Genomic DNA, 24,128 nt, shown 5'->3' with positions numbered 1-24,128 from the left:
AAAACCCATTCTAGTCTGAGCTAATCAGCAGTGAGATGAGGCTGATCCGTATCTTAGGGTTGCCCTTTGGCATGGAGGACTACTTGACCGTCACCGCTGCAGGTCACTTTTTAATACAATATCACAGAATCTTCTCTTGGGCAGGCGAGGAAGTACAAGCATTTTCGTACAGAAAACCGGTGCTGGGCCATAGAAGTGTCAATACCAAACTCCGGCGAGCATTTAGCTCTCTGCCCGCCCAGTAACTAACAATTGAAAATACAGGGACGACATACCTTCACAGTGTGAGGGAAGTTGATCCCAACGCTCCCCCAAAATAAAAAACACACAAACCACCACCACCACCACCACCACCACCACCACCACCACCACCACCACCACCACTAAAGCACAGAAACCATCCCATCATGGACGCTGTAGCGTGTCACAGCATGCACCACAGTACATCCCTCTGTCCACATGTCTTCACTTGCAAACATTCACTGCAATGAGTTACTGGTCTGGTTCAAGATTTCTGGCTTCTATGACATCGCTATTGGATCCTCATGGGGACTCCTCCCAGTTATCCTGTTGTTGCCCTGTGTCATGGAGATCCTGCAGCTCTGGAAGGCCTGGCCCTTTCATGTGTCCCAACGATTGCAGATGAAATAGATTTGGGGATGGGCCATCTCTGTTGTGTTTATAAAGAGACAGGGGAGAGAGGGAATATGTTTTGGTGGATGTGTAGTCAGGTGTGGGGGAAGGGGGTGCCTCCTCGGGGCCCATGCTGAGGCATCCCTTCCTCCTGAGGGACCAATCACACCCAGACACAGGACCGTATTAGTATAGAAGAGAGTTTATTCAGGGCATGGGGAGGGGCCTTGAGAGGGTAGTAGAGACAGAGAAATGGAGAGAGAGGGAGGGAGGAAGAGAGAGGGAGAGGGAGGGGGAGGGGGAGGAGGAGGAGGGGGAGGAGGAAGAGGAAGAGGAGGAGGAGGAGGGGCCAGCCATGAGCAGGTGGAGGGAGAGAGGGGAAAGGAAGTGAGAGGACAGAGCAGGAGGGGGCAAGCAGCCCCTTTTATAGTGAGTCAGGCACACCTGGCTGTTGCCAGGTAACGGTGGGGCGGAGCCTAGACAAAATGCTAACAATCTCTGGGACTGGGTGGTAGCTGAGCTGCTCAGCCTGCTGGCTCTCCCTGATCCTTACTACCAGGGCGAACTCTCCAGCACTGCTCTGGCTAGGACACCCAGTGCTGCCATCAGCAGGTGACAGCTCTCATGCTTTCATGCCGGGGTGGGTGGGGGTGAGTTAGGGGATTGGCTCACCTGTACCCATGCATCCAGAGCCATGTCCACATGCTGCCCCGTCAAGGCATGGGGCCCACTCTCCCAAGTGCTGCAGCCTATGCGGGGCTAGGGTAGCGCTCCAGCTCTCACACTCTTGGGGCTGGCTCACCCTTGTCACCTGACCAGAGCCAGCTCTACTGTATTGCTTGGGTGAGGCACAGGACCTGCTCTGTGGTGTGAGATGGGGCCAGGTCTCCACAGTGCCACATCCAGTAACGGTCAGGTCAGGGCCAGTACAGCACAGTCACCTGGATATGCCGGTGTTCCCAGAGACTGCCGGACCAGTGACATTCCCGTGTTCTCTAGTGAGCCTTGGACATCAGCACTGACTCCTGCTTCTTTGGATCATGAACTCAGACACGGCCCTCAGCGGCATCTCAGGCTGAGACCTCACCATGGGCCCTGGTGGCGGGGCTGGCCACTCCCAAGAAGCTACACCTCCCTTCCTTTGAGTCTCCAAATTCCATCTTCGTGATGATCAAGCTTCATGATCCACTCGAGTTTCTCTCCCATCTGACCACCACATACTTGCCTATGGCTCCAACAGCAGGCTGGGAACATGGCTGGCGGGCCCCTGCGTGACATCCTCCATCCAGGCTGAGTGGTGCGTCAGCGTCAGCAAGCGGTTGTCTGTGGCTCGTTTGTGCTGTGAACTGGAGGGCGGGTCTGCGGGTGGCATGATGGTCCACAGGCCTCTGTCTTTCTCCTTCCGCGCTGTGCAGCCTAGATTTGATTTGATTTAATTTTTATGTGTCCTAGGCATAAAACAGCTTTGGTCACCAAGACAGGCGTCAGGCTAGGACGAACAAAGGGTTGCCATCTGCTCTACCCCTGACCGAGAGAAGAGCATCACCACCAAGGCGTTTCTTTGCCCATTGCCTGTGGTACATATTTATTTATTTTTTGAGACAGGGTTTTATGATGTAGCCCAAGCTGGCCTTGTATCCGCAGTGATCTGCCAGCATCACTTTCCGGAGTGCTGGGAGAATAGGCATGAGATATGGTGTCTGGCCAAAGTTTTAAGGTAATTGTAATGAAACCTCTCCCCTGGCCTTGGGACCTTTAATGGAAACAGTGTCATAGAGGGGTGGTCTGTATTTTAGACACATGACTTTAAATGCCTATGTGAGATGGGTTATCAGGGACACTCGCATGGCTGTGAGACAGCATTCTCCTCCCTAATTGCCTGAAAACAGTTCAGAGCACAGCCCACACACTCTGAACTACTACGTCCGTGCTACCGTCTTCTCTGACTCCTTTAAAATGCTTATTTTATTTAAGTCACATATCTGTGTGTGGCTAAGGGAAGTTACGTGCATGTGAGTGCAGGCATCAGGAGCCAGAGACATCGGCTTCCCTGTGGCTGGAGTTGTGGTGGGTTAGTCTCCCGTGTGGGTGCTGGAAATCAAACATGGGTCTTCTGGAAGAGAAATAAATGCCTCTAATTGCTGAGCCATCTCTCTGGCCCCCTTTCTGGTTTATCATACCTGTCTCACTATAAACCTTATGTCTCACTTTCTGAGTCTGAGGGGCCGTTTCAGCTGTTTTGGGAAGTTTAGAAGCCGATTCTAAATCTACAAGCTAAGCGGTCCTATAAGGGGAATTATAAGGACACACGAATGGTAGCCAAGCAGGGTCTCCCGGGCCAGCCCCCTGTGAATACACAGCCCTATCGCCACTATCAAGAAATGACTAGTGTTTGTCAGACATACTGGTTTTGTTTGTTGTATGATAATTATTTTACTGTGTTGTTGTAAGTTAAATAAAAGGCAACATTTTAAAAAATGTATACATGAATAGCAAGGTACCATCTCTTTGGATGTAAGATCACCGCACTCCTTGCTCAGTCCCTCCCTGACCCTCTCTGCCTTCCTGCGTACCCCAGGATCTTTCTGAGGATCTGCTCCGCCATTCTCTTCAGTTTCAACTTGCCATTTCTGTTTTTCTTTCTCAGCTATGCGCTTTAGCTGATCCTTTAGTTGGCCTTGTTTTTTTTTTTTTCTTTCTTTCTTTTTTTTTCTTTCTAATGCCCAACTTTCTCATTCTGCTGACACTGCTGGGGTTTTCAATGTGGGAGCCTGGAAGGGCTCTCTTACCAAGTGGACAGTGGCATCCTCTAAGGGGTCCAATCTCTTTCACGAATGTCTCTGGAGGACTAGCGGAGGCTGGAGGGACCAGTGGCTCCAAGACGGAGAGCACGGTATAGAAGGGAAAGGGAGGATGTCCCAACAAGGTTGTGCCTCTACTGTCTCAGTTTTTCATATATGTTTACTCATGTGCAGTGCTTCTCCAGTTTGGATGAATTCTTAAAAAAAAAAAAACATTGTGGCAAGGTCATATACAGGTTTATTCGTGGGCACTGCTTCTCCTGTTTGGATGAATTCTTTTAAGAAAAACATATACATTGTAGCAAGGACAACTACTGAGAGTTCGCTTTTTCCTTCCAGCACACGGGTCCTGGATTGCACGCTGGTCATCAAGCTTGGAGGAGTCATCTTTAGCAGCTGAGCCCTGGATGCATTAAGTGTAACTCCCAGAGTGAAACATTACCCAGACTGAGTCTATTTAAAACCACACAGATTGAGTCTCAGGGAGGTCTTAGAGAAGTCTCAGGGAATGCTGACAAACTTCAAAAGGGACCAAAGAAGATAAAGTGGAAATGCTATTTTGATGCTGGAGTTGGTTTAGATAGAATGTGACCAGTTCTCCTTAGATTAGTGACAACAATTACCACAGTATCTCAAATCCCAGATGAACTAGGACTGAGAAGTGTCTCCTAGGGCTGCGAAGTGTCTCCATTTGTAGGGTACTGCTGGGAGATGACTCCGTAATGAAGGTTCAGCCACCAGGCTGTAGCTTGCGTGAGCCCGTAAACAGAGTCCTCCTTGTTTCCACTCTGTCGGAAGCTCTAATTCGTTTCTAATTACCATCTCTGGGGAAACCGCTGTGTTGTCGTTGCCTTTTAAATGCTTTCCTCTTTTAGGGGGAAAAACAAAACAAAACAAACCGCATATTTTTAGGTCATTAAGAAAAGCCTCGTCTTGCTTCGGCTGATGTTTTTGTTCACACAAAGCAGAAATACTATTTCATTTCGTTCCCAATCTCCACGGCCAGAGGAAGTGGCTGCATTTTAAATTGGCGCTGAATTAACAATAATCAGGAGACTGTAGCTCCCCCAGTGTTTCCCGATTAGCTGTTCATAACTCCAAGTGTATGCAAGGCGGAGGAGGTGCATCCTTGCTATTTGGAGGCCAAATGTTGCCACAGGATTCGCTAGCTCTTCCTTAACTCTCCACTCAATGTTGCTTTTTAACAGAAAAAAGAAAGAAAGAAATCCATGAAGAAAAGAACAATGACCTTAACATTAACAAATGTGATAAGTAAAAAGGCTGTGTGGTTTTGTACAGACAGGGAGGGGACTATGTCAGAGGTGGGCCTGTGCTGGTTCTTCACGTTATACAATGTTATAACTACACAAAAAGCGGAGAAGATGCTTCTCTGCTTGAAGGGAGGTGACTCTCTCTAGTGATTTACTCAGTTCTTGCAGTAAGTTTTGGAACTGTCTGGGTGAATGGGCCAACTTTTCTTTCTCTTTTTAGTTTTTCCGTTGAGGCACGATCTAAGCCGGCCCTGTACTTGGTATACTCTCCAGGCTGCTTCTGAGCCTACAGTCCTCCTGCATCAAGTGCTGTGGTTCTGGAGTGGGTGACTGTGCTTGCTTTTCTGTGAGACAGTGAAGAAAGCAGGGTTGGTAGTTGACTCTGTTCTACAGTAATAAAGAGATGAGGGCATTGCACAAAGAAGACGCTGCCCTCCCTCACTCCTGGCTCCAGAAAGGGAGTGGGAGAAAGGGAACTGGGAGCAGGCAAGGTTGATGGGGGGTGTGATGGTTTGTATGTGACCCACCCAGGGAGTGGCACTATTAGTAGAGACTGAACCCAGGGCCTTGCGCTTGCTAGGCAAGCGCTCTACCACTGAGCTAAATCCCCAACCCCATGGGGCATGGGTTTTAATAGTCTCATCCTTCCTGCCTGGAAGCCAGTATTCTGCTAGCAGCCTTTCAGATGAAGATGTAGAACTCTCCCCTCTTCCTGCACCATGCCTGCCTGGATACTGCCCTGCTCCTGCCTTGATGATACTGGACTGAACCTCTGAACCTATAAGCCAGCCCCAATGAAATGTTGTCCTTATAAGAGTTGCCTTGGTCATGGCATCTGTTCACAGCAGTAAAACCCTAAGAGGTAAATGCCTGGAAACCACATCTGTCAGGGCCCAGACCTGAGAGACCCATGGGGCTCATAGCCAGTCATTCTATACCTCCAAGGTGAAGTGTGATGTCGAGGACCAGGCAGAGTGTGTCAGTTTTGAGCATTCCTGAAGAATAAATTCTTAAATATTTAGGTCACAGAGAAACAGGAAAAGGTTTTGGTTACTTGATTTTATCTGTTTTGTTTCAAGACAGGGTTTCTCTGTATAGCTCTGGCTGTCCTAGAACTCACACTGTAGACCAGGCTGACCTTCAACTCACAAAGATATGCCTACTTCTGCCACTAGTGTTAGGATTAAAGGTATGTGCTAACACATAAAGGGGCCAGTGTTGCTTTTGGTTCCAGAGACCTGAAGACCAAGTTCTTAGGACAAAGGAGATGTATTTACCCCAGAGGGGCAAAGGGCATGGAATAAGAGACAAAGATAGGAGATAAAGGACGGGGGAGGGGGGGAGGGGGGAGGGAACAAGGGAGAGGGGGAAGAGATAGTTTTTAGGGGTGTGGTAGTGGTAGTGGTAGGTCTATGTGAGGGGTTGGAGTGGGCTGGGGGACACGACGAAGGACTGACTCTGGATAGATATGGAGGTTTATAAAGGGAAAGGGGGAAACCCTGCATTAGGATGAGGTGTTTAATTTTAATTGGACAAGTTAATTAGGCAGCCAAAGCGGGAAGGGTTGATTGCTGGACTTCCGATACTTTGGTCCAGCCTCAGGAGGAAGAAGTAGCCGGATAAGGGAATAGACCTTGGTGTCTAGCTTTAGGAAGGAAATCTAGCAGTTTTTAGCAAGGCAGAGGAAATGGGGGACAAGGGCAAGGCCAGCCGGAGTCATGTTTGCCAGGCTTGGGCCAGCTAGAGTCCCTTCCCCGTGCCCTGCTGAGAATTTGGTTAATTCTGCAGTCATTCAAACGCTGGGCGAAACCACTTACTCATCCATTCTTACCACCTGAGTTTCTGTAGGACAAATGTCAACTTCACTTGTCGCAACAATGGAAGACTGGAAAGGCTGAAAAGTCAAAAGAAATATACATTGTATAAAGTTCTTCCTACAGTGTGTGTGTGTGTGTGTATGTGTGTGTGTGTGTGTGTGTGTGTGTGTGCAATTTTAGGTGGCCAACTGGGGAAGAGAGTTATTCCTAAGCTGGTCATTTTGAAAACAATGCCTCATGTTAAAAGTTCAGAAATCCAAGTGCTCAAATCACAGTGTCCATCTTGGGCTGCAAACCCACAGTTCTTCAGGTATTTGGTACACAGAGCCAAGAACCGAACTTCTCTGGGACTTATCTTTTTAACCTAACATCTGTCTGTGCCTGGGGGGAGGGGGGGAGCTAAGGGAGCTGGGAAACCAGGCCCAAGTCACTTACCTGGGAAGTCTGGGAGCAAACAGCATCGGAATCACCTTGAGTTTGTAAGGAATGGAGTTTCTTGATCTCCGGATTTAGACGCTCTGAGAGTACAGCCCAGGAACCTGGGGAGGGGCTGCGGTGTTTTTATGTCCAAAGTTATTACTTTTATAGCGTTAACTTTTCCGTTCTCCTTAATTTTCAATTTAGTATACGAATTTTGGCATCTGAATCCTAGATGTCACTGTAGCTCATTTGTGTTCATACGCCTCTCCCTCGCCTTCAAAGTTGTCTCTAGTTGATGTGCTGGTCCAGTTTTACTTGACAAAACTAGAGTCACTTGGAAGAGGGACCCTCATCTGAGAAATGCCCCCCACAGATCCTGTGGGCAAGCCTATGGTACACTTTCTGATTCGGGAGGGCTCAGGACACTGTGTGTGTGTGGGGGGGGGGTACAATTCTTGGGTGGAAAGCAGGGTGAATAAGCCAATGGGAGCTCCCGCCTTGACTTCCCTCAGCGCTGGCCTGCGTCTGGGAAGCATGAGTGAAATGGACGTCTGTTCTTCAAGTTGTTTATTATAGCAGTGAAAACCCTTGCTAAGATCACTGAAAAATATAAATTGTGCTTATTTGGGGGGAGGGTGCGATGTGATATCCCAACTGCATACGTAACGCACAATGCTCAGGCTCCTACGTGTTCCCATCAGCGCTCGGGATCCTTCCAGCTAGAAAGATCTTTACTCTGGCAGGTGTTATACCACAGAGGCTTAGTATCGAGAATATGCAAAGAACTGGAAAAACTATGCAAGGGGGTGGGGAAGAGCCCAGTTAAAAGGGGAGCATGAACCAAGCACAGAATTCTCAAAGGAAGAAACACAAGCGCTGTGCGACTGTCTTTAAAACCATTATTAGCTATGAAAGGAATGCAAATGGAAACCACTCCATGGTGCCATGGCTCCTCTGACAGAATGGCTACCGGCAGGAAGACAAAGGACAGCCAGCACTGTCCATGTGGGGAAAGCATGCGTGGGTGCAGAACCTGATGTAGCCGTGTTGGAAACCAGCCCAGCGGTTTCTGAGGAAGCTTGGAACTACTGTGTGATCCGAGAGCTTCCCTGAGCTCACACCCCAAAGGCTCCTGCAGAGACACTTACATATCTGTATTCACTGCTGTCCTGCTCAGGACAGCCAGGAAATGCACAGCCCTGGGAGGGTAATTCCATTCAATTATTGTCACATTTCCCTAATGTATCATGGTGCACTCCCAGAGGAGTACGGATTCTCTGTCACTTCACGCTTATACCTGGTTGAATGTCACCAAGCTTACGAGCGGGACGGGGGTGGGACCCACAGGACCCCACCAGTCCTGGAGGGTTGATTACCGTTGCTCAAGTAAAGAGCAGGCCACCCTAAGTAAGCTCAGGGAGTCACATACACGAAAGACTGAAGTCGGGTGGCACTTATGAAGGGTTGAGGAGGAATAGAGGGACTGAGGCAAGAGAACTGCCGGGACTTCGATTTCATCGTTAGTCATTCAGTTCTGACAACGTGAACGTGGTACGATTGTCTGTGTTTCTGACCTAGAATGGCCATGGCCCAGATACACAACGGAGTTCTATAAAACCACAAGGAAATCATTGTGACGTGCAGAAAAATGGATGAACCAGGAAATCATGTTAAGTCAGAGAAGTCAGACTGACTGAGACTAATACGTGCTTTTCCTATGCGCTGAACCTAGTCCTGCTTTTTGTTTTGTTTTGTTTTGGAGAGGCAGACTTTCATTCTACAGCTCTAGCTAGCTGACAACTTACTGTAGACCAGTGCAACTTTGAACTCACAGAGATCTGCTTGTCTTTCTCTCAGTGCTGGGAGTAAAAGTTTGTAGCACAGTGCTGGTGGAACCTAGAGTTAACTGTGTGTATATGCATGTGTGTGCGTGTGCATGTATGTGTGTTTCTGCATATGTATATTTGTGTGCACATGTTTGTATGTGTGTGTACATGTGTGTGTGTGTGTCTGTCTATATGTGTAGGTGTCTGTGTCTGTATATACGTGCATGTGTGTGTGCACATGTGTGTCTCTGTGTGTACATCTACGGTGTGCACATGCACACGTACGTAGGGAGTGAAGCTAGAAGAGAAAGTAGAGCGTGAGAGGGGATGAGTGATAGATGTTAACAGACAGGAGGGAGAAAAAGTCAATGTCTGGTGGAACACGTGATAAGAAAGCAGGAGTGGGCTCTGGGAGAGCAGGAGTGGGCTCTGGGAGAGCAGAAGGGGGCTCTGGGAGAGCAGAAGGGGGCTCTGGGAGAATGGAACGAATGTGGGAGGAGAACGAGGAAGAAATTGAATTAGAACAAAGCGTAATGACACACACACATGATTATGCCATAATGAAATCCATATTTTATATGCTAACCTACTTTTCTTTTAAAGGAACAGAGGCAATCTTGGGGTTCCCAGTCTACAGAATCACAAGTCAAAGGTAAAGCTGGGCTTTAGGCTCCATTGTGTGTTCTTTTTCTTCCCCTCCTCCACCCGTCTTCTTCCACCCTGTCAACCCCTAACACTGGATAGGAGAGAAAGATGGATGGGGCAAAGGGGGCGACGGCATCATTAGACTACTTCCTGCTAATTAGGGGTGTTGATCTTCACCATCAGGATATCTAATTTCTTCATTTTGTCTCTTTTGCACACGGCTACTTGACAAATCCCAACCAATCACCAACCGGCCACCCAGACCCTTCTATTGGGGCTCTAATGTTTATATGTCCTCTGAAAAGTCCCCACAATTCCAAACATCACACAATCGCAGAAACTATCTGCAGCTGGCAAAACCACACCCCTGCTAGAGCATGAGGCAAATCACAGTCAGCTGCTGTGGACGGTCTGAAGCAGCCCCATATCCCACACCTGGGGTTAAAACAAAAACATATTCCTGTAATATTTCTGTTTTTTAAAGAAACCAAGATTACAAAATTCTCGCTACAGAAAGTCATGCTTATACATTATCAAGCTCCAGGCACTATGCTACAGATACAGATCACGGACTGAATTATGGGAACGTGTTTTGTTTTTTTTTTTAAAGGCAAGAATCTCAATAGTTCCTCAAAAGTGGGGGGCATGTGACGGTTGAGAAGCTGTGCTCATACCCTGGAAAGCCTGCATCAGAGGACTGAACCAGGTAAGCGCCACAATGCACGTGCTTTAAGGTACCCTGGGCCCCAGCCCCTGCCTGAGACACACCCCTCCATCAGAAAGAAAGGACACTTAGAATAGATTGTCAAGACAGCTGTGAGACTTGGGTATCAGTTGAAGGCATAACAGAAGTCTGGCAAGAGGATGGTCTGATGGTTCAGGGTGCCTTTGCAGTACTGTGGGGGAGCGTTAATGGTCCCAAGAATAAAGTACTTTAGAGCAAGTCTCACTGGGAGGAAGACCTCCCAGCCACCTGCCTCTCTAGTCCCCGGGTGCTTTCTCAGCCACACACAGAACCTGGAGAAGTGACAGCTTCTAGGGCTGTCACTAGGAAGGATTTGGCTTTTTTAACAAAAAGATTTGTGAACCCAGGGACACTTCTAATATTTAGAGACATTGTTTTATTGTTTTTTGATTTTGGGCACACAGATGCCGATGTGCCTGGCTTTTTACGTGGGTACTGTGAATTTGGGATTTGAACTCGGGCCCTCAGGCCTGCATCACAACCACTCATCTATTGAGGCTTCTCCCCAGCATCCGAATTTTCAGACTTAGGTATATTTAAAAACAGAGAAAGCCAGCAAAGGGCTACTGATGTGGAAGTGTATAACGTAAGTGTACACGTAGAGATAATTAATGAAGCGTGTGCTTAACTGAGTAATGGTTTCACGCAAAAAAAAAAAAGTATCATGAGGTCATTTAGTTTTTAATTCATGAGACGTCGCTGCAATATTAATTCATGATAGGTGACACAGTCCAGAAATGGAACAGCTTTAAAATTGTACGATGGCCCTCCCCCCTCCCCACCCAGCGCCATCAGCGTGCCTTTGTCTAAATGTCCATCGGCATCACTGGGAGATGATGTCAGAGTGCTAGATTTGAGGCCCTTTTTAGCGAGTGACCTCTGAGCGGAATAGCTGCCCCAGTTTGGCCCTGACAAGTCCTATTATTAAGTATGCTCCCTGGCTCTTGTTTATATAATTTGCAAAGAATTTTGCGGAAACTTCTTGCAAGGCATCTGCATGCTTTGAATGTCAAAAGAGGGAGGGAGGTCATCTCTCTCTCTCTCTCTCTCTCTCTCTCTCTCTCTCTCTCTCTCTCTCTCTAACTTAGGTGATTAATTTGCCAAAGAGGGTGAACAGGGCTTGAAGAAAGGCTAGTTGGCTATGGCTGCCCTTTGATGCGGGCTATATGGTATTCATAGTGTGTAGGCTTTGTCCTGTCTTCCTCCCCCTTGTCCTTCTCTGCTTCTTCCTCCTCCTCCCCCACCTCCTCCCATTTCCCCCACTTCCTTCTCTTCCCCCACCCACTCTTCCTCCTTTGCTGAGGGTCCCCTGTGAGTCCCAGGCAGACCTTGAACTTACGATCCTCCCACCTCAGCCCCCAGTGTGTTGGTATTCTCGGCACAAGCCACCGCATCTGGCTACAAAGTCTGTTGTTTCTGTAAAAATTTGACTTTATGGATTTCGCTGAGCTCTTGTGACTCACAGAGGTGCAGCTGCCTGGGCTGAGCGGGGTTGAAATTAGCATCAAATTGCGTCAGGCTGCACAGCTCCAATAATGGCCCCATTGGTCAGGACAAGTTTGTTACTGGCGGTCCAATGAGGTGGCCCATTAGGTTCTTGATGGGAGCCATCGTGTGCAGTTTGTCCCATAGCCCAAGTATGTGAAGAATCTGGGGAAAAATGCTCTGGTATGTGACTTCGTGACACTATCCCAGGCACTTGTGGGACTGAAGTATCTCGGAAGTTACTCATTCAGTGTGTGTGTGCGTGTGTGTGCGTGTGTGTTCATCTTTAACAGTGTTGTATTTGTAGATTCAGTGAGTGACAGACTAGAGTAGAACAGGGTCTCGTTGAGGGCCGGCAAGCCTACCAGTTGGCCCTGTGGCCAGCTTGGCTTTAGGAGGCTGTTCCTGACACCAGGTCCCAGTCAGCGATATATTCTTGAGGGTAGGCCAAGGAGGTTCTGGGAGTGAAACATATACCTCACTCTGGAGCCAGGCAGATGGGGAGGGAAGGCAGTGGCGGGGGGCGGGGGGGGGACGACCTTGCAAGGGGAGCTGAGAGATGTGTGACTTCATGCATGTGTTTATGGAAATGACCATGGCAGTCCTGGTCTCTTGCCTCTGAGCCATTGAGGGAAAAAGGAGGAATCTCAGAAGCTCTCTGGGACTTTCACAATCAAAACAAGCGGAAGCTTCTTTCCTTCCTTCCTTCCTTCCTTCCTTTTTTCTTTCTTCCTTCCTTTTTTCTTTCTTCCTTCCTTTTTTCTTTCTTCCTTCCTTTCTTTCTTTCCTTTTCTTCTCCCCCCCCTCTTTCTTTCTTCCTTCCTTCCTTCGTTTGTTTCTTTCTGTTCACTTTGTTTGAAACAAGTCCTCACTATGTCTTGGGTGGCCTGGAACTCATGGTGCAGACCGGGCTGGGCTGGAATTACAGAGATCCGCCTCCCCAGGGCTGGGTTCAAAGGTGTGCACCACCGTGCCTAGTGAAAACAAGCTTCTCACTTAGGTTTTAGATGTGCACTGAATCCCACACACAAATCCACGTCCTTGGGCCTTGCTCCCCCTCATAGATCTACATGGTCTAGAGATGAATCCCCACCTCCCCTGTGGAGCCTTCCCAGGACGGCATCATTGCCTTCCTCCTGGTTTACACCCTGTGGTGTGTGGCCATGCCTGGCTGTTACACCTGAGATGACAAAGTCCTGGTGAACGTGTCAGTGTCGTCTTTGCCTCCTCGGCAGCAAGGGCCCACAGATGGGGATTTACTGACTCACTGCGACTGGGTCTCGCTGTTTCAGATTTGAGGACCCAAGCTAGTGGATTCTGGTTCGGAGTCTGTTTAGACAGCTCCTGCCTGGCACAGCCCTCCCTGTACTGTTTTACACTAAATGCTCAGCACTCACAGAGCACAGCCAGCTTCTGACTGGAGTCTGTCAGTCTCCATCATCTAGAGAATTCTCCGAGTTCATAAAGATGTAGCGTGTCGTACAGTCAAGACCCAGATACCGAAGTCACAGTCAGGGCGCCTCATGCACCACATGCTCTGCTGCTCAAAAAACCCTTTGCCTTTATCTCCCAAATACGTTACTCCTGTTTGTGTTTTTTCAAAGAGGTTCTAAAAGATAATTTGTTCTTTCATTTATCTGTTGTGTAGTGTGTGTGTGTGTGTGTGTGTGTGTGTGTGAACATTCACAGACATAGAATGTGTTAACGTATACATGTGCAGGTCATGGCTGTGGGGGTCGGGGGGCATCCTCTATTTGGGTGTTAGTCCTTACCTCCCACTTTTCTCTGTGATACACACCAGGCCAGTTGTCTCATGCACTTCCTGTCTCTAACTCCCATCTCCTGGTATGAGTGCTGGAAACATAGTCATGCCCTCTAGACATCTGTCCCTTACATGGAGACTGGGCACTCAAATTCAGGCTCTTACCTCCTGTGGAAGATTCTTTTACCCACTGAGCTCTCTTCGCAACCTGAAATAGACAAGATTTCTTTTTTTAAAAAACCACACATATTTAGTGTGTTTGTGTGTGTGTGTGTGTGTGCATGTGAATGTGGGTGTACATGTGCATGCATGCGTGTGTGCATGCATGTGTATGTGAGTCATGTGTGTGCACATGAGTGTATGCATGTGAGTGTGTGCATGTGCATGTGTATGCGTGTGTGAGCATGGTGCATTTGTGTGTGAGTGTGTGTGTGCACATGTGCATTCGTATGCATGTGTGTGTGCATGTGCTTGTGTGTGCGTGTGTATGTGAGCATGTGTGTTTGCTTGTGTGTGTGTGTTTGTGTGAGGGTGCCATGGTGCACGTGTGCAGGATAGAGGACAGCTTGCTGGAGTTATCAATCCTTTCAACACGTAGGTCCCTTGGAATATTCAGGTCCTAAGGTTTGGTGACAGGTGCCTTTGCTCACTGAGCCATCTCCCCACTCACCCACCGATGCAACCCTTCTTCATTCCTTCCCTGCTTCCCTCAACACCCCGTTGCCCTCTGGGAGTAAACGCAGAAGCACACACCTGTCCTTAATTCTCTGTCTCATTCCCTTCGCCAGCCCTGCTATTGTTTGATTTCCTTTCTCACCAGCCATGCGAGGGTTCGCCACACACTGTTTTGGGCCATGCCTGGAGCTCACCCTGGGAATGCAGTCAAGTAGGACAGTCTTAGCTTTGCCCATGGTGCGCGCGTGTGATGGAGATCCTACCTACGGAGTCCTGGCTTCGCCTCCTCTGCTAAGCTGATGCTTAGAGACTTCCAGTGGCTGCTGTAACTCTCTCTGCTTGGTTGTCAGAAAAGACCTGTCAGCTCACGAAGCTCATGAAGGATATGAGCCTTACAGAGGGGTGGGAAGCAGCATCAGGAGATCTCTGTGACCTTCATGTTCCCTGGTTCTTCCTGGGAACCACCCCCTTGCCAAGCAGAAGGTCTTCGATATCCAACCCAGAAACAATAACACATATCTATGTGAATGGCATGTACTCTTATGCATCAACAAATCTGAAATGATAATCATGTCTGTGATTCTGTGCATATTACCGAACGTTTACAAAGCAAAGCTGAGTTATGGTGCAGGCCTGGAATTCCAGCACTCAGGAGGATTGTGAGTTTGAGGCTAGCCTGGGCAAAAGGAGTGAGTCTACAGGTAGAGAGGAATCTATTCGGGTGGAAGATCAATCTGAAGGGGGCTGTGAGTGGCAGGTGACTGCTAGGAGCTGCTCCTGAGGCTGCCGAGGCTGCTGAGGGTGCCAGGGTGAGGCTCCCTGGAGCTCACGACCCTGGACGAATTGTGCAGTTTTACATGATCAAATCCTCTTCCCTAAGTTGTGCTCCATTAGTCTCTCAAAGGTGGGCATCCTTAGAAGTCTTTAAAGAAAAAACAAAGTGAGAAGGGAAGGAGGGGGGGGAGAGAGGGAGGAGAGCAGGGGGAGGGGGAGGAGAAGGAGAGATCGAGGGGGAGGGGAGAGAGGGAGGAGGGAGAAAGGGAAGCCGGCATGAAAGAGTCGCTAAGCATACAGATGCCCCAAGAATCAAGCAAGGAAAATGTGATTTTTTTTTTCTTTTCTTTTTTTCGGACCTGGGGACCGAACCCAGGGCCTTGTGCTTGCTAGGCAAGCGCTCTACCACTGAGCTAAATCCCCAACCCCTAATGTGATTGTTTTTAACACATACAAAGCAGGTTTCTTTATATATATATATATATATATATATATATATATATATATATATATATGTATATATATATCATTATCCTTTTATTTTTCAAATTTTGATCTTGTTGATGACAGTGATGGTGCTGCTGGTTATAAGGGGAGACTTCTGCTCACCATAGAACCAGAGAACCCAGGGACCCAGGCAATGGGTCTCAGTGCCAGCTTCTGCTCCAAATAAAAACATGAGGATCTGGGCACTTCGCAGATGCTCGTGTGCTGTGCCATCGAAATGATCTCATCTGCATTAGAAGGAGCTGTAAAGGACAGAGTATCCAAAAGAGCAACCACCTGGGAGAAGTCGATTTTTCTCACGTGGCATTCTGGGTAAATGGTCTTGGATTTTGTGTGATAATTCACAGCATGGGGATCTGCGATCGGCCTCCATTCTCACATTCAGTCATTGTCCGAGAAAGCTGCTGCAGCTCCAGCCATTACGTCCGTACTCCAGCTACAGGAGGAGGCAGAGGAGCTTCTCCTTCCGGGAAACTTGTGTGAAACTGTACACGCCACTCACTTCCTCTTGCATTTCTTTGGACGGAACTCGACAGTTTGGCTAAATTTGACAAGGGAGGCTAGTCTTTATTTTGTGAGGCCATTTGCTCAGTAAAGCATCCTACTGAAAACCAAGGGGACAGGAAGTGGGTAACGTCAGCATCATAGCCATCCAGTTGACTGCCTCACAGGTAGTTCCAAGTAGTTAAGTCTGGCCTGATACTCAACCATTAGTCCTAGTTAGTGTACTGATGACCTTGCTTGGCCCCCAAGATTACTCCTAATTAAACCTTTGTATGCCTTTCTCTCTGATGTTGGGCAAATTCAGCCCAGGTGACAATCAGCCAGACTCTTCATTCTCTTTCCTCATCAACATAATTTGGCCATTTTCTCATTATTCAAAGACCGAAGATGAAAAAAAAATATCTCCGAGGTTTTTCTCCTCATGACATTTGCAGAGGACTGAAATAGAAGATATTAAAATAATAACCAAGCCGTTGGGTTATCTGCCCCAGAAACAGTCCCCGGTACCAGAGTCCTTTTCTTTGCTGTCTGTAATTGCAGTAATAGCCTGGGGAGAAGGTAATGACATCTTCATTTTGGAGACAGAGAGGAGACTCGCAGAGGAGGCAGTAGCTACCGTCCTCCCCGCTGCTCTGCCCGCTGACCCCCGCCAGCTCTACTTCAGAAGAAGCGTCTTTCTGCTGCAGGAGCACTTTCTGCATGAACACGCGTGGACTGCAGATCTACCCAGAAGAGGCCAGCAAAGTGGCTGGGCCTGCTGAGTGCCCACCACGGCGGCTTTGCCTCCCACATTTTGAACTTTGCTGTTAGCAGCACTTAGAGGCACTTAGGAGAGTGGCACCCAGGGTGTTCAGGGCCAGCCACTCTGTAGAAGATGGACAGAATGCCCTCATGCTTCAGAACTCTGGAAGATCAAAGATGAATTTGGGATGGCATTTACTTGGTATCTCGTCTTGAGAGGAGGCAGTCATCACTTGCATGCGTGTGCGCCAAACACACACACACACACACACACACACACACACACACACACACACACACACCTTGTCTAGAAGGCCTGATAGCAAAGTTTGGCAGCTGGCCCTCAGACCATTCTGAGCAGTAATCCAAAGGGGTCAGGTATAAAGGATTTGAATACAGAATCTCAAACATTTAAGAACAAGGGAGCATCCCTTGCTTTTTTAACTTTTTTTAAAAATTGGATATTTTTAAGTTTACATTTCAAATGTTATCCCCTTTCCTTTCCCGGTTTCCCGTCCATAACCCCCCATCCCATCCCCCCCTTCTTCTATGAGGGTGTTCGTCCACTCATCCACCCACCCCTTCCTGCCTCCCCACCCTGACATTGCCCTACACTGGGGGGATCCAGCCTTGGCAGGACCAAGGGCTTCTCCACCCATTGGTGCCCAACAAGGCCATCCTCTGCTACATTTGCAGCTGGAGCCATGGGTCTGTCCATGTGTACTCTTTGGATGGTGGTTTAGTGTCTGGGAGCTCTGGTTGGTTGGTATTGGTATTCTTATGGGCTTGCAAACCTCTTCAGCTCCTTCAATCCTTTCCCTAGCGTCCCTTGTTTGTAAACTCTTCCTAGAGGTTGAAATGTAGGCAGTGGGCAGTCAAGTCTGGAAAGGGTGTGTGGATGGCATATTTGAGGGTGTTTTCAAGGTGAAATGGTGTCCTACAGATTGTGTGTAAAGGGTTTGGATTGGTGTGCAGTTGTGGGAGAGCTGCCCCAATCTGATCAGAATGCCCAGGGCCGCTGGTTGGTCAGCCTTGCCTCTGGCCTCCTGCCCATCTCTGGGCTGGAGACTTCCTTTGCTGGACCACATGCTCAGCTGCTTCCCACCAGTACTGCCGCATGGATGCTTGTGGTTGGCAACTGTCCCAACTGGTCCGAGCTCGTAGGAAGTATTTTGATGATCACCTTTGACCCTATCTATGTTAAACCCTTCATCTATCCTCAGCAGGAGAAGCGTGGCTTTGCTGTCACAGTTGGAAGGTGTCTTAGTTAGGGTTTTGCTGCTGTGAGCAGACACCGTGACCACGGCAATTCTTATAAGGACATTTCAAAGGGACTGGCTTACAGGTTCAGTGGTCCAGTCCATTATCATCAAGGTGGGAGTGTCTGCGTGTGGCTGCCCACTCAAGGGCCTCTGCTGACACGTGGCAGGATTTAGACAGCAGAGCTGTGATGTGGGAGCCCAGCACATAGTGTGGTGTCACGGTTGCCTTCAGACCCTGATCCCCTAAAGGAAACTTGAAGTAAATCTAAGAATCCAACCCAGACAAGTCCTCCTGCCCAGAAGGGCCACTTCACAAATTGCCTTTGACAAATGTAAACAGCCAAACATTATTTTTAATCCATGTCTTAGTTAGGGTTTTACTGCTGTGAACAGACACCATGACCAAGGCAAGTCTTATAAAGGACAACATAAAGGGCTGGCTTACAGGTTCAGAGGTTCAGTCCTTTGTCATCAAGGCAGAAGCAGGGCAGCTTCCAGTCAGGCATGGTGCAGGAGGAGCTGAGAGTTCTACACCTTCATCTGAAGGCTGCTAGTGGAAGATTGACTTCCAGGCAGCTGAGGGTCTTAAAGCTCATACCCATACTGACACACCCACTCCAACAAGGCCACACCCACTCCAACAGGGCCACGCCCACTGCAACAGGGCCACACCTACTCCAACAGGGCCACGCCCACTGCAACAGGGCCACACCTAATAGTGCCACTCCCTGGGCAGAGCAGATCATATACAAACCATCACAGAAGACTTAGGGGAATCCTCTGAGTTGGGCATTTGGACGTGCTCTGGAGAAGAGAGAGCGTGTCTTGTGGGACTCACTGGGAAGCTGTGCACAGCTGCAGACCAGAAAGCCACCAGTCACACTATCTCTGGGAAGGAATCGGGGACAGGTCGGCACTGGAAGGAACATCTTTGCTGGTCCATCATTTTAGCTTGGATCCCCACTCCCACCTGAGCCTGCTGTAAGTCAGGAAAGGAGATGAAGGCAAGGTTTGGGAAAGTGGGACAGGGAAGAGGAAGGCAGGCATTAGAGTTTCTTCAAGCTAGTCATCCCTGTAGGCATGGGACTCGGGTGGGGAAGTGCCAGAGTCGGCTTATCTGTGATTGGCAGGAGACTGCTCCAGGGCTTCTGGGCCTATTATAAGGCAGTCTAGCTGGTTCTAAAAGTCGGAGAAAGGGGGCAGGTAAGTGAACACAGGTGTGGGTATTGGAGCTTTCATGCCCATGAGAGACTGAGGCGGAACGTTGGCCAAAGCTGGTACAGTTAGCTGTCAGTGCACTGGGTGAGGCAGAGAGCTGTGTGTGTATGCATGTGTATGTATGTATATATGTATGTATGTGTATGTATATATATGTGTGTGTATGTGTATTATGTTGTATGTATGTACTATGTTATGTGTGTATGGGTGTATATGTATATATGTATGTGTGTATATGTATATATGTATGTATATATGCGTGTGTATGTGTATATGTGTATGTATGTTGGTATGTATGTGAGTATTATGTTGTATGTGTGTATGTATATGGGTATATATGTATTTGTGTATATGTATATTTGTATGTATGTGTATATGTATGTGTACCTGTATATGTGTGTATATGTGTATGTGTGTAAGTGTGTGTGATTTTGGGCTAGGGAAGCAGTCACAAGAAGCAGTGAAATTGAGGCTGGGCATCCAAATGCCCACACCTAAGTCCCATTCTGAGTCCTGAGAAGTCTTTGGTCATCCATTCATCCCCTGCTTGGAACATTCTCACCCGCTCTGCGCTTGCATTGCCAGACCCCGCGCCCAGACCCCCCTGCTTTCTGATCAGTCACTGGTCTTGGCTGCTCCTGATGACACGGGCTCAGCCCCATGTTAGAGCGTTTCCCTGCATTTCCGTGGAAGAACTGAGTTCCCTTTGTACTCTGTTTCTAAAGCTGGTGACCTGTTCAGCTGAGGTCCTGCTCCCTCTGAGGGTCCTGATGAGATAGCCGCTCGCACATATGTGCTGTGGTCCCGTGGTCCCGTGGTCCCGTGGTCCCCTGGTCGCGTGGTCCCCCTGGTTGCGTGGTCCCGTGGTTCCGTGGTCCCCTGGTCCTGTGGCTCCGGGAGAGATGCTCTGACTTATCCTCATGACTGTCAAGAAGCTGGTGGCAGTCTCAACATCCACGTTTCCAGATTTAGCATTCAGGGTGAGGGACAATGTGTAACTGAAGCCTGTCCTTCCTCTGGAAGTTACCTACCGGTCAGGAGAAAGCTGCATTCTCCACGGTCCCGGAAGTCTGTCTGGGTCTGGATTCCAGCAGAGCAACCTTGTTTGCCAGGATCCTGGCCCCTGGATGACATTTGATTACCTATTTAGAAACTGGATTCTAGGAGTTAAAGGAATTTTTGGATGTAGCAAAATTTGAGATTTGCGTCCTCAGCAATGTTCTGGGCTCTGATTGGGAACCCGGGATGTGGGAGACTCGTCTCTGCAGTCTGTACCTTGCTCTGTTCTAGAGTTCACATTGTGATCTGCGTGTATACCATCCCTCGAGTTGCCCAGTATACAACCTGAACAGCCACACACAAGAGGCTCTCAGCATCCATGGCAACCTGTGCAGGAACTGCAAGATGCTGCAACGAGCCAGGTGCCAGGGCAACTGAAAACCAGGAAGCAGCCAAGGATCTCAGCCGGTGCTCACCGTTTTAAGATTTATTGTTGACTTTAATGTTGACTATTTTAGTTGGTTACCTGCTCAATTTGACTCATTTTAAAGTAAATATGAGCTTTGTTATTTATCTTAAACTTTTAAAAAATCTCTTTTTCTAAGCTCTGAACAGTGAGTGCTGGGAACTTCCCTGGATGGAGACGTTTGTCCTTTGTGCTCATAAAAGCAGTACCAGGATGCTCTCATCTCTGAAGTAGCTCTGCCTGGCTACTGTGCCTTTGAGAGAGGATGATAGACCTTCGGATCTCTAGATAAGAGCCGCTGCGGTATTCCTAGGGGCCGTTTGTCTCTGTCACAGAGACTTCTCCGCATGCCCCTTCACTGTCTGTGAACCCTAGAGGCCTTTGAGGATGAGAATAACCCAGCTCTGAGAGGAGGGTGGGGGATGGAGTTCCTCCGCCAGTGTGAGCAGCTGCCGGCCTGGTGTTACGGACTCTCAGTCATAAAGGAGAAGACGCAGGTCCTCCGCTCCCTGGGTGTCTCAGTTCTTGGAGACATTCTGTGGTGCACAGTGTTGGGAATGTGGGACGGTTGAGAACTCACCCAAACTGTTCATAGAGGCACTGCCTCACCGCACCAGCACTTCCCTGAGAGCCTCAGCAAAGGCCTCTCTGGAAGGAACCAGAATAAGGGGGGAGGGATGAGCCTTGGGGTTTCCATGCTGGAGCTGGGAAGCTTCCATAGCCAAACTCTTAGTTTTTCTTCTCCTTCCAAATATCAAAAGAAGCAATTTTTGTTTCACATTCTTTGGTTTTATGTATATGTACACATACATATACATATATGTCTTGTTTACGTTTAAATAAAGCACTTCTAAATGATCACATTTCTGATTAGTATTTAGATATTCAATATCGTATGCAAATCCTTCATCTGGGTCAATGGTGAGTGGCAGATGCCTTAGGGGAGCATATAAATTTCCCAAATACATGAGCCTCTTTCAGCCTTCTGGGTGGTTCTAAACAGGCTTCTTTTTTTCTGCAGTGCTCCCCTCTGCTCAGTGCTCCCCTCTGCACAGTGCTCCCCTCTGTCCAGTACTCTCCTCTGCACAGTGCTCCCTTCTGTCCAGTGCTCCCCTCTGCACAGCGCTCCCCTCTGCCCAGTGCTCCCCTCTGCTCAGTGCTCCTCTCTGTAGAATGCTACCCTCTGCACAGCGCTCCCCTCTGCACAGCGCTCCCCTCTGCCCAGTGCTCCCCTCTGCTCAGTGCTCCTCTCTGTAGAATGCTACCCTCTGCACAGCGCTCCCCTCTGCACAGCGCTCCCCTCTGCACAGCGCTCCCCTCTGCCCAGTGCTCCCCTCTGCTCAGTGCTCCTCTCTGTAGAATGCTACCCTCTGCACAGCGCTCCCCTCTGCACAGCGCTCCCCTCTGCTCAGTGCTCCCCTCTGCCCAGTGCTCCCCTCTGCTCAGTGCTCCCCTCTGCCCAGTGCTACCCTCTGATCAGTGCTCCCCTTTGCACAGTGCTCCCCTCTGCCCAGTGACCATCTTGCCCCTTATTAACCTTATGTTCTTGCTTCACGCAGCTTGAATGGCTGGCACACTGAATGCCTTTTAGGGAGAAAATGTAGATACGAGGCAAAAACTCACGATTGTAAATATTCAGCAGGCATTTAAATTATTGTTTCAAAACAGCTTTTGTTATGTGGGGAGCATTTTTTTTTCTGTCAGCTGCTCAATATTTATTTTAACATATTAAACAGCCTCAGAAATATTCATTGCACGGAAACCTTCCTGTGTCTGAGTGGATTAAATTTACAAGCTGAATTAATGGTATAAATTGCATTTACATAATTCATTTCCCACCAAGCAGAATTTACTTAGCTGGCATCTCTGCTAATACGTATATTTAAGGAAAAGACAGCACCGTTTCTTTTGGCCACGTAGATAATTTAGCCTAAGTAGAACTTAGAAGGCATCTTTGTGTTTCGTTACCAGATGGTCCCCCCTCCAACAGACACCACTTAAATGTAACAATTAAATAGCACATGTACGCAAGCTCTCAGGCGGAGAGAACAAGCCAGAGCGTCCCTTACTTTGGCTTTCCAGAACATTCCGTGATGTCTTTATAAATCATCTATTACTTGTACCTGGCTAATTTCGTGTGAAACAGCAAAGCCCGGTGAGAGTGAGCAGACTAGGCTTGGAGATCTCCGTGGAAACTCCGAAACTGCGAATTCAAATAAAGCAGGTAGAAGGAAGCAGGACAGAGCGTCGATCGCATCGATCGCACGCACCGGGACCCGAAAGGCTGCAATCTGTCTGTCCTTCCACGGTTTTCACAAAGGAGGGTGGCGGCCACCTTTGCTTTTGAGTTTCAGGATGTTTGGAACACTGTGCTTTCAGCCGCGTCGGTTATAAGGGACTCGTCACCATCCAGTGTGGTGTCTCTGATGCTGTTGCTGGCAGAGGGGACATCGCTTCACCTTGTAAGGCTTTGGCTCTGTGCAGCTGACACTGAAAAAGTCTTTGTTCACTTCAACACCCCCCCCTCCACTGTTTCCCCAAGTATCCTATTAAATCTCTTTGTGAAGAAGCCCGGCTGCTTGCTTTCTCTCAAGATAATGACTGGAAAAATGCATTTTAAAACACTCCCGAGAGCGGTCTTTCTGTAGGACAGGCTCTGCTCTCTTTGGCATCACCTGCCCAGAGATGACGTTCCCTAATTCCATGGTGATAAAAATTCACAGAAACACAACGACCTAACCTGGAGTCACGACGGTGACCAAGGGCCTCTGCTTTTGTTCTCGCCTTCACCGGCTTCTTCCTCCGTCTCCCCATCCTAGCTTATAAACTGAGGTATAACTTTTTATGCACAGCGGGACACACAGATTTAAGAACATGATTTGCTGAGTTTCCCCCTATTGTCAATATCTCCACAGAGATATAAGACATTACCCAGAAAGTGTTCAATTTGTCTGTCTGTGCGACTGCTCCTGTCCCCTTCAGTCAACCCCAGTGTCCAGAAAAACCACTGTGGTTCGCACTGTGGTCACGGTCATTGGCTTTGGCCAGTTTTTGTACTTTACATAAGCAGAATCCTACAGGGTGTGTTTTCTTGGGTCTGTCTCTTTCCCTAATCACACTGGTCTCAGATTTATCCACGTGGAGCCCAGGTCAGGGGCTGGATGTCCTGTGGCTGCACTGTCACTGATCTATTCTGTCCTGGGTATGCTGATTCTTTTATTTCCAACTTTGGTTATTCTAACTACAATTGGTGTGTGTGTGCGTGTGTGCGTGTGTGTGTGTGTGTGTGTGTGTGTGTGTGTGTGTATGTGCTTTGTGTGGATATTTGATTTTATTTCTCTTGGATAAATGTTAAAGTATACAATCACTAATTTGTATGGTATGTATGTATTTTATTCTTTAGGAAACTGTGACAGGACAAGACAGGGCAGAGGTTCCCCCATCTTGTATTCTTGCTGAGACCATTTTGGGTTCAACTAGAACTTGATCTCCTTGATGGGTAGCCCTGTGGAAAACTACCCAACTCTATTCTAGGAATCTGAGGTCAAGGTGTCCCACCTAACTTATCTTAGCTTTT

The 24,128-nt window shown here is 48.3% G+C and overlaps 1 long non-coding RNA gene and 1 other non-coding gene across 3 annotated transcripts; both read right to left on the bottom strand.

The window, feature by feature from the left end:
* Nucleotides 1–2,072: 2,072 nt before the first annotated feature.
* LOC120097982 (small nucleolar RNA SNORA48) lies at nt 2,073–2,213 on the bottom strand. The gene has a single exon (XR_015642062.1). It is a non-coding gene; the product is annotated as a small nucleolar RNA SNORA48 (small nucleolar RNA).
* Nucleotides 2,214–3,654: 1,441 nt separating this feature from the next.
* LOC147999957 (uncharacterized) lies at nt 3,655–22,917 on the bottom strand. 2 transcript variants are annotated; one of them, XR_015641039.1, is made up of 5 exons: nt 22,675–22,917; nt 13,571–13,613; nt 6,958–7,072; nt 6,523–6,599; nt 3,655–4,631 (listed from the first exon to the last, which is right to left on the bottom strand). It is a non-coding gene; the product is annotated as an uncharacterized LOC147999957 (long non-coding RNA). The 2 variants fall into 2 exon arrangements; XR_015641038.1 differs by having other exon boundaries at nt 6,537–6,599.
* Between the last annotated feature and the right edge of the window lie 1,211 nt (nt 22,918–24,128).

This window comes from Rattus norvegicus, chromosome 17 (assembly GCF_021556685.1).
Source record: "Rattus norvegicus strain SHRSP/BbbUtx chromosome 17, alternate assembly SHRSP_T2T, whole genome shotgun sequence".
Lineage (NCBI taxonomy): Eukaryota > Metazoa > Chordata > Mammalia > Rodentia > Muridae > Rattus > Rattus norvegicus.
The sequence above is the reverse complement of the archived record's forward strand: the minus strand, read 5'-3'. Positions and strand labels throughout refer to the sequence as shown.